Genomic DNA, 8,810 nt, shown 5'->3' with positions numbered 1-8,810 from the left:
CACCGAGGTAAACGAGGCGGCATTCGGGTCAGAATGAGGACGCAACCTTACCGTCCACCTCTGCCAAGCATCCTTCTTGCTAACGTCCAGTCCCTGGAGAACAAGATGGATGAACTTCGAGCGAGGATTAAATTCCAGCGAGACACGAGGAACTGTTGCGTCCTCTGCCTGACGGAAACATGGCTGACCCCACTGGTGCCGGATGAAGCCATACGTCCAGCCGAGGCCTTCTCCGTGTTCCGCGGCGACAGAACGGGGGAGTCTGGGAAATCCAAAGGTGGAGGCGTCTGCCTAATGGTAAACAACCGTTGGTGTAACGCCAACAACACCAAATTCCTCTCCCACTCCTGCTCGCCGAACCTGGAACAGCTGACCATACTATGCCGTCCATTTTATCTCCCCCGGGAATTTAGCACGGTCATCATTACAGCCGTTTATATCCCACCTCAAGCGGACACCGACGCAGCTTTGTCGGTTCTGTACGATGTGTTGTGCGGATTTCAGAACAGGGGGTAGGGGATGGTAGCTCAAGCGGTAGAGCTGGTGGTCTAGTAATCTAAAGGTTGCTGGTTCGATCCCAGGCTCCTCCTGCTAACATGCTGTAGTGTCCTTGAGCAAGACACTTAACCCCTAATTGCTCCTGATGGCTGCGTCCGTCGGTGTTTGAACACCGACAGTAAGTCGCTTTGGATAAAAGCGTCTGCTAAATGAAATGTAATGTAATGTAACAGACATCCCGACGCGGCTGTGGTGGTGACTGGGGACTTTAACAGGGCCAACCTTAAAAAAGTTCTGCCTAATTTCCACCAACACATCACGTGTGCCACAAGGGGAGACAGAACTCTGGCAGACAGAAGGGAGACAGAACTCTGGACCATTGTTACACTCCTTACAAGAACGGATACAAGACCGTCTGGTTCTGGTGCCTCTGATCGCGCAGGATCTGGTGATGACGAGGGAAGTGAAGCGGTGGACGGACCAATCGGAGGCTGCGCTTCAGGACGCTCTGACTGACGTAGACTGGGACTCGTCAGGGAGTTTACGGAGGTTGTAGTAAGTTTTGTGGCTACGCTCGCGGATAATATCGTTCCCACGGTGAAAGTTCGGATATTTCCAAACCAGAAACCATGGGTTGATAAATCCATCCGCTGCGCTCTGAATGCTCGCACGGCCGCTTAGAACGACGGTCTTGTATCTGGTAATATGGACAATTACAAAGCGGCGTCGTACAATCTGCGGAGGGCGGTGAGGGACGCTAAACGGACGTACAGAGAGATTGTGGAGCTACAGATGGAGCGGGGGGACACTAGACGCTTGTGAGAGGGGCTGCGAACAATAACAAACTACAGAGCAGCTCCTCCCCAGCCACGAGTGTGGACGCCTCCCTAGCCAACCAACTGAACTCCTTTTATGTGCGGTTCGAGTCTGGCAGCAACACCGCTAGCTCGCCGGCTAATTTGAGGTACATCGCTGGGGATGAGCGCGCACTCTCAGTGTCCGTGCACGAGGTCAGGAGGGCTTTGATGCGGGTGAACACCAAGAAAGCTGCGGGCCCAGACGGCATATCTGGGCGAGTACTGAAAACCTGTGCTAACCAGCTAGCTCCGGTGTTCATCACAATATTCAACATCTCCCTGGCTGAATCAGTGGTCCCGTCCTGCTTCAAGAGGTCCACCGTCGTTCCTGTCCCGAAGATCGCCTCTCCAACCTGCCTGAATGACTACTGTCCGGTGGCCCTCACCTCGGTGGTCATGAAGTGTTTCAAGAGGCTGTTTAAGGATTACATCTGCGCCTCCCTTCCCCGCACCTTAGACCCGTTGCAGTTCGCGTACCGGCAAAACAGATCCACGGATGACACGGCCTCCCAGGTACTGCACACCACGCTCACGCATCTGGATGGCCAGAACGGGGCCTATGTGAGAATGTTGTTCATCGATTATAGTTCAGCTTTCAACACCATAGTCCCCACCAGACTGGCTGTCAAGCTGATGGAGCTCGGATTGAGTGGTCCGCTGTGCACCTGGATCCTGGACTTCCTCACAGGCCGCCCCCAGGTGGTCAAGGTGAGGAAGTACATGTCAAGCTCCCTCACCCTGAATACAGGATCCACCCAGGGCTGCGTCCTCAGCCCCCTACTGTACTCCCTGTACACACATGACTGTGTGGCCAGGTCCAGCTCCAACACCATCATCAAGTTTGCTGACGACACCGTGGTCGAGGGCCTGATCACCGACTGCGATGAGAAGGCCTACCGCGAGGAGGTGGCTGACCTGTCACTCTGGTGCCAGGACAACAGCCTACACCTGAACGTCAGCAAAACCAAGGAGCTGATTGTGGACTTTAGGCGTGGATCACAATCGAGGACGCACGCGCCCTTGTGGATTAATGGGACTTCCGTCGACAGGGTGAGCAGCTTCAGATATCTGGGAGTCCACATCACAGAGGACTTAACATGGACTGTTCACACAGACACTCTGGTGAGAAAGGCGAGGCAGCGTCTCTACCACCTCAGGCAGCTGAGGAAATTCCGGGTCTCGGTGAGGATCCTCAAGTCCTTCTACTCTGGAGCAGTGGAGAGCATCCTGACAGACATCACTGCCTGGTTTGGGAACTGTACTGCCCAGGACAGGCGGGCCCTGCAGAGGGTGGTACGTTCAGCTGAACGTACCCTCCCCCCCTGTAGGAGCTATACACCAGGAGGTGTAGTAGCAGAGCCCGCAGGATCATGAAGGATCCTCATCACCCCAACAACGGACTGTTTCAGCTGCTGCGGTCAGGCAAGCGCCTCCGCAGTCACACAGCGAGAACAGAGAGACTGAGACGGAGTTTTTTCCCGCAAGCCATAAGAACTATCAATGCTGACCTCACCAGGGGTCCTAACACATAGGCTCCACTACCTACTGTGTCACTGTTCAGGGTTTTCGTGATGCCGGATTGCTGCGCCGTACTGTTGTATATTGTGCTGTATTATCCCAAACACTACCTCACTCTATTTACATTCACATGACACTTTAAATTCACATGCCACTTTAATGCACAAATCTGTATATACATAGGCATATTCCGTCTATCTATTTCATTTTATTTTTATTGTTTTTTATTCTATATATTTTTATCTTATTCTATAAGTATTCAACTTACTGTATTACGTTTTAGGAGTCAGTTAGTCGGTCTATTAGAAAGGAATTTTTTTACTTTTATTTTTTTCCTAGGACATATTGTGTGCTATCACCAGGTGCGTTGCATTACATTTAAATACATATATGTATGAAAGTATGTATATGTATGTGACAAATAAAAATCTTGAATCTTGAATCTTGACAGAGGTCAAACGTTTTCTGTAAGTCTTCACAAGGTTTTCACACACTGTTGCTGGTATTTTGGCCCATTCCTCCATGCAGATCTCCTCTAGAGCAGTGATGTTTTGCGGCTGTCGCTGGGCAACACGGACTTTCAACTCCCTCCAAAGATTTTCTATGGGGTTGAGATCTGGAGACTGGCTAGGCCACTCCAGGACCTTGAAATGCTTCTTACGAAGCCACTCCTTGTGTGTTGGTGATCATTGTCATGCTGAAAGACCCAGCCACATTTCATCTTCAATGCCCTTGCTGATGGAAGGAGGTTTTCACTCAAAATCTCACGATACATGGCCCCATTCATTCTTTCCTTTACACGGATCAGTCGTCCTGGTCCCTTTGCAAAAAACAGCCCCAAAGCATGATGTTTCCACCCCCATGCTTCACAGTAGGTATGGTGTTCTTTGGATGAAACTCAGCTTTCTTTCTCCTCCAAACACGACAAGTTGAGTTTTTACCAAAAAGTTTTATTTTGGTTTCATCTGACCATATGACATTCTCCCAATCCTCTTCTAGATCATCCAAATGCTCTCTAGCAAACTTCAGACGGGCCTGGACACGTACTGGCTTAAGCAGGGGGACACGTCTGGCACTGCAGGATTTGAGTCCCTGGCGGCGTAGTGTGTTACTGATGGTAGCCTTTGTTACTTTGGTCCCAGCACTCTGCAGGTCATTCACTAGGTCCCCCCGGGTGGTTCTGGGATGTTTGCTCACCGTTCTTGTGATCATTTTGACCCCACGGGGTGAGATCTTGCGTGGAGCCCCAGGTCGAGGGAGATTATCAGTGGTCTTGTATGTCTTCCATTTTCTAATAATTGCTCCCACAGTTGATTTCTTCACAACAAGCTGCTTACCTTTTGCAGATTCAGTCTTCCCAGCCTGGTGCAGGTCTACAATTTTGTTTCTGGTGTCCTTTGACAGCTCTTTGGTCTTGGCCATAGTGGAGTTTGGAGTGTGACTGTTTGAGGTTGTGGACAGGTGTCTTTCATACTGATAACGAGTTCAAACAGGTGCCATTAAAACAGGTAACGAGTGGAGGACAGAGAAGCCTCTTAAAGAAAAGGTTACAGGTCTGTGAAAGCCAGAAATCTTGCTTGTTTGTAGGTGACCAAATACTTATTTTACCGAGGAATTTACCAATTAATTCATTAAAAATCCTACAATGTGATTTCCTGGATTCTTTCCCCCCATTCTGTCTCTCATAGTCGAAGTGTACCTATGATGAAAATTACAGGCCTCTCATCTTTTTAAGTGGGAGAACTTGCACAATTGGTGGCTGACTAAATACTTTTTTGCCCCACTGTATATATAATATAATAATATAATAAACTATATAGTCAGTTTGGCGTCACAGATTCGTAAAGAATGAATGTTATTCTCACCCTCCGCAGCTGCGTCGCGGTGAAGCCTTAACATTGATAGCTGCATCTGGACTGTCTGTGGGAATAAACACTGTGTGCTGATATGTGATTACATAGATTTACAAGGATATATGAGGTTGTGTTCTTCATTATGTGTGTGCATAAATGTTTCTGTGATTACATAGATGTGACCGTAGCAGAGACTAGACTAGTGCGTAAGGCCCATTAACTGTGCAGATGTGCTGCTCAGTATTATGAGAATGAGCAAAAACATTAACTGAATTAGTATTTCCTGAACTACCTTAATTTAAAAATATATTATCTTAATTCCACATGTACAAAATGGCCAAAAATTAGACTAATTAATGACTAATGACTTCTATGTACTGGGATTAATGGCTTCTACATACTAGGGCTAATGGCTTCTACGTACTAGGACTAATGGCCTCAATGTACTAGGGCTAATGGCGTCTACGTACTAGGACTAATGGCTTTTACGTACTCGGGGTAATTGCATCTACGTACTCGGACTACCGGCGCTGTGAAAAAACGGCCAAGTCTTACATACTGCTGTTTATGCATCATACTGGTTAAAATGTTGGTGACATTCTTATGAAACAGACACGCATGGAAACACAACAGACAATTATCTGTATATTATATGTACAAAATGGCCAAAAATGTGACTAATTAATGACTAATGACTTCTACGTACTAGGACTAGTGGCTTCTATGTACTAGAACTAATGGGCTCTACATACAACGACAACGACATTCTTATGTAAACAGACACGCATGGAAACACAACAGACAATTATCGAGGACATGCCCATTATCGTATGATAAGTCGATATAGAAATTATCGTGACAGCCCTAACTAGGACTACAGGACTACGTACTAGGAGAAAAACTTTTCATCTCTAACCTATTTTACTTCCTGCGTCATCAATCTGTTTCCTCTACCAAGGACAAGAGGAATCAAATCAAGAAGAAATAACACAATGTGGTAACTTTGAAAGAGAGCCACCTCAGCCCCCCCCCCCACCTGGAGTTCACTTACCAGTTAAAAAAGATGGTCACTACTGGGACCAAACTAACCCCCTGCCCCTTCCCCCACCCTACTCCTCTTTCTTTCCTCTAAACCCCAATCGGCATTCACCTCCACCACCATTAGCACAATTGTCAGAGTTACGACGCCCACCCCCCCACGACGCCATCACCCTGATAAAAGCACAGCACGTCCAGTTATTTATGTCCAAAACACAGGACGCTTGAACGGATATCTGCCGGGTCCAGGCTGCAAGGCTGATGGCACTCATGACTCTTCCCAGAACAAGGTGGGACCCTGTATATAAGTAATGGAAAAAGAACGGTGAATCTGTAAGGATAAAGGAAGCACCCAATCGATTCAGCAAATTTATCAAATTTAGCATCATTTCCTCATCAGCCACAGCCTGTCCCAAAATTGCACAGTTAATGCTTTTAACACACTAAATCTAGCTTTATTAAACATTAGGTCTTTGGCAGGAAAAAACATTTTAAATAAATTATTTTATTATCAAGCACAACCTTGATTTGATGTTTTCAACTGAAACTTGGTCAGACCAAGATAACAGTAAGTAAGTAAGTAAATATTTATTTATATAGCACCTTTCCAACATTAAATGCAACTCAAAGTGCTGTACAACAGCGCATTAGAAAGTAAAAGATTTAACCAATAATGAAACTCAAAAACATTAATCAGAGAATAAAAGATTAAAGTTAAAAACAAGCCAAAGCACAGTTTCTAATTTACAGTTTCTAGTCTACTAATTTAGACACCTAAAGATTTGTGGCCTATACATATATTTTAAAACAACAAACTGTCCCTCAGTCTGTGTCTAGTCTCCTCCCTAACCCTAACCCTAACCCTAACCCTGTCTCTCCACAGCTGCGACACAAGGTGATGACACACGTAAGGGAAAATCAACTAGAGTACCGTAGAGTTACAAAGTGCTGATAAAACAATAAGAGTCTAGGTAGGCCTACTAGGTACAGTAGGTACAGCAATAAAACAGTAGGTACAGCCGATAGGAAATAGCAGTGCAGTGGAAATAGCAGTGCAGGAGAGCTCTAGTTGTAGGCTAGAGTGAATAGATGCATTTTTAGTTTTCTTTTAAAGATGGCAAACGAGCCAGCTTTCCTAATATCTATAGGTAGTGCATTCCAAAGCTTAGGTTTCGAAGGCTGCACTCCCGATTCTCTTCTGTGTATTACTTGGTGCTTCCAACAGGCCAGCAGTAGATGATCGTAGCTCTCTTGGGGGCACATAGTTAGTAAATTAGTTGGTGATGTATTCTGGTCCTTGCCCATTTAGAGCTTTATATATGAGGAGAAGGACCTTAAAGTCTACTCTAGATGTAACTGGAAGCCAGTGTAAGGCAGCCAAGACTGGGGTGATGTGTTCTCTCTTCTTAGTTCTAGTTAGTAGTGGGAGTGGGAGCATGTATAGTGAGAAAAGCAAAGGGCCAAGGCAACTTCCTTGCGCACTCCGAAGCTGCTGTCATGTTTCTCTGATACATAATCTCCCAGCTTAACGTAGAACTTTCTCCCTATAATGTATGTTCTGAACCAATTGAGCAGGTTGCCGGAGAGACCAACCAGCCTTTCAAGACGATTGATTAGGATGTCATGGTCAATTGTATCAAATGCTGCGCTCAGGTCTAGCAGGACAAGGATTGAGACCTTATTTGCATCAGCGTTCAGCCTGAGATCACTAACTATTTTAGTGAGGGCAGTTTCTGTGCTGTGATTTGTTCTAAAGCCTGACTGTAATTCTTCCATAATGTTATTTTCTTTGAGAAAATAGTTTATTTGCACTGAAACTATCTTCTCGAGTACCTTACTGATGAAGGGAAGACTGGATATTGGCCTATAGTTTTTCAATTCGTTCACATCTAGATTGGCCTTCTTTAGTAGCGGTTTAATCACAGCTGTTTTGAAGGCGTCTGGAAAGATGCCAGTTTGAAGTGACATGTTTATGATCATCAGGATGTGACTCGCGACACTATCAAATACCCGCTTTAAGAATGCCGTTGGTATAGGGTCAAGGCAGGAGGTGGCTAAGCTACATTCGTCAACAGTCTTGCAGAGGTCTGACAGTGTAATGCAGGCGAAATCCTTCATGGTTACTTCTTTTCTGTGAGATTGACTGATGTCGTCTAAGTTTACGTCGGGGGTGATGCTCGCTCTGATCATGGTTATTTTATCCTCAAAGAAGAGCGCGAACTCCTCACATTTCCTGGCTGACTGCTGTGGTGGAAATGGGGGGGGGCACATTTATCAGCCGATCGATAGTGGAGAAAAGCACTCTGTGGTTACCTGTATTTTCTGAAATTATTTTGGAGAAATTATCTTTTCGTGCAAGTCGTATTGCTGTATTGTAAGTAGTCAAGGAGTCTTGTGCAGCTGTTCTTATTGAGTCGACCCTGCCCGACTTCCGTTTTATGAGTGAAGCTGCTTGCCATTCTGGTTAATGATTCCCTCAAAGGAAACCAGATATCTTATGGAAATGTTTTTTTTTGATTATGTGGCTCTTTAGTTGAATCCGTCCTCTTGAGCGATGTTCCTAAATATTTACAGGCCACCTGAAGACTGTGCAACCTCTTTGATGACTGTGCGGCACTGCTGTCTATAATCTGTATTGACTTTGACTGTGTAGTTGTTGTTTGTAATTTTAACATCCATGTTGACAACCCCCAGGACAAAGGGACCAAAGTGCTGTGATGTGTTCTCGATAACTATTGACTGACTCAGCATGTGACCACGCCCACACACAACAAGGGCCACACCCTGGACTTAATCATCTCCAAGGGTCTGAACATTTCGAAGGTGGTGGTGACTGATGTTGCTCTCTGATCATTCCTGTGTTTTCTTTCAGAGTACTATCTCCATGCACATGAATGTTCAAACAGTTCATCACGAAACGCTATTTCACTGAAAACACAAACTCTAAATTTAAGAATGTTATTGATGCCATTGCACCCAGTCAGGTGAAGGCGGTCTCTGGTAAGAAAAAATCTCCATGGAGAAATGCCACGCTGGTAAGAACAGA

The 8,810-nt window shown here is 45.7% G+C and overlaps 1 protein-coding gene across 3 annotated transcripts in view; it reads right to left on the bottom strand.

Annotated features, from left to right (window-relative positions):
* Nucleotides 1–8,810, bottom strand: part of zdhhc1 (zDHHC palmitoyltransferase 1) — a 40,827-nt gene that overhangs the window by 2,285 nt on the left and 29,732 nt on the right. The window contains exon 10 of one of the 3 annotated variants that reach the window (XR_013844080.1): nt 4,739–4,793. The exons of the other annotated variants lie outside the window; for them this stretch is intronic. The gene's annotated coding sequence lies outside the window, so the exon portion shown is untranslated. The remainder of the gene's footprint in view (nt 1–4,738; nt 4,794–8,810) is intronic. 3 annotated transcript variants of the gene reach the window in all.

This window comes from Zeus faber (assembly GCF_960531495.2).
Source record: "Zeus faber genome assembly, chromosome: 3".
NCBI lineage: Eukaryota > Metazoa > Chordata > Actinopteri > Zeiformes > Zeidae > Zeus > Zeus faber.
This window is presented reverse-complemented; position numbering and strand designations above follow the sequence as displayed.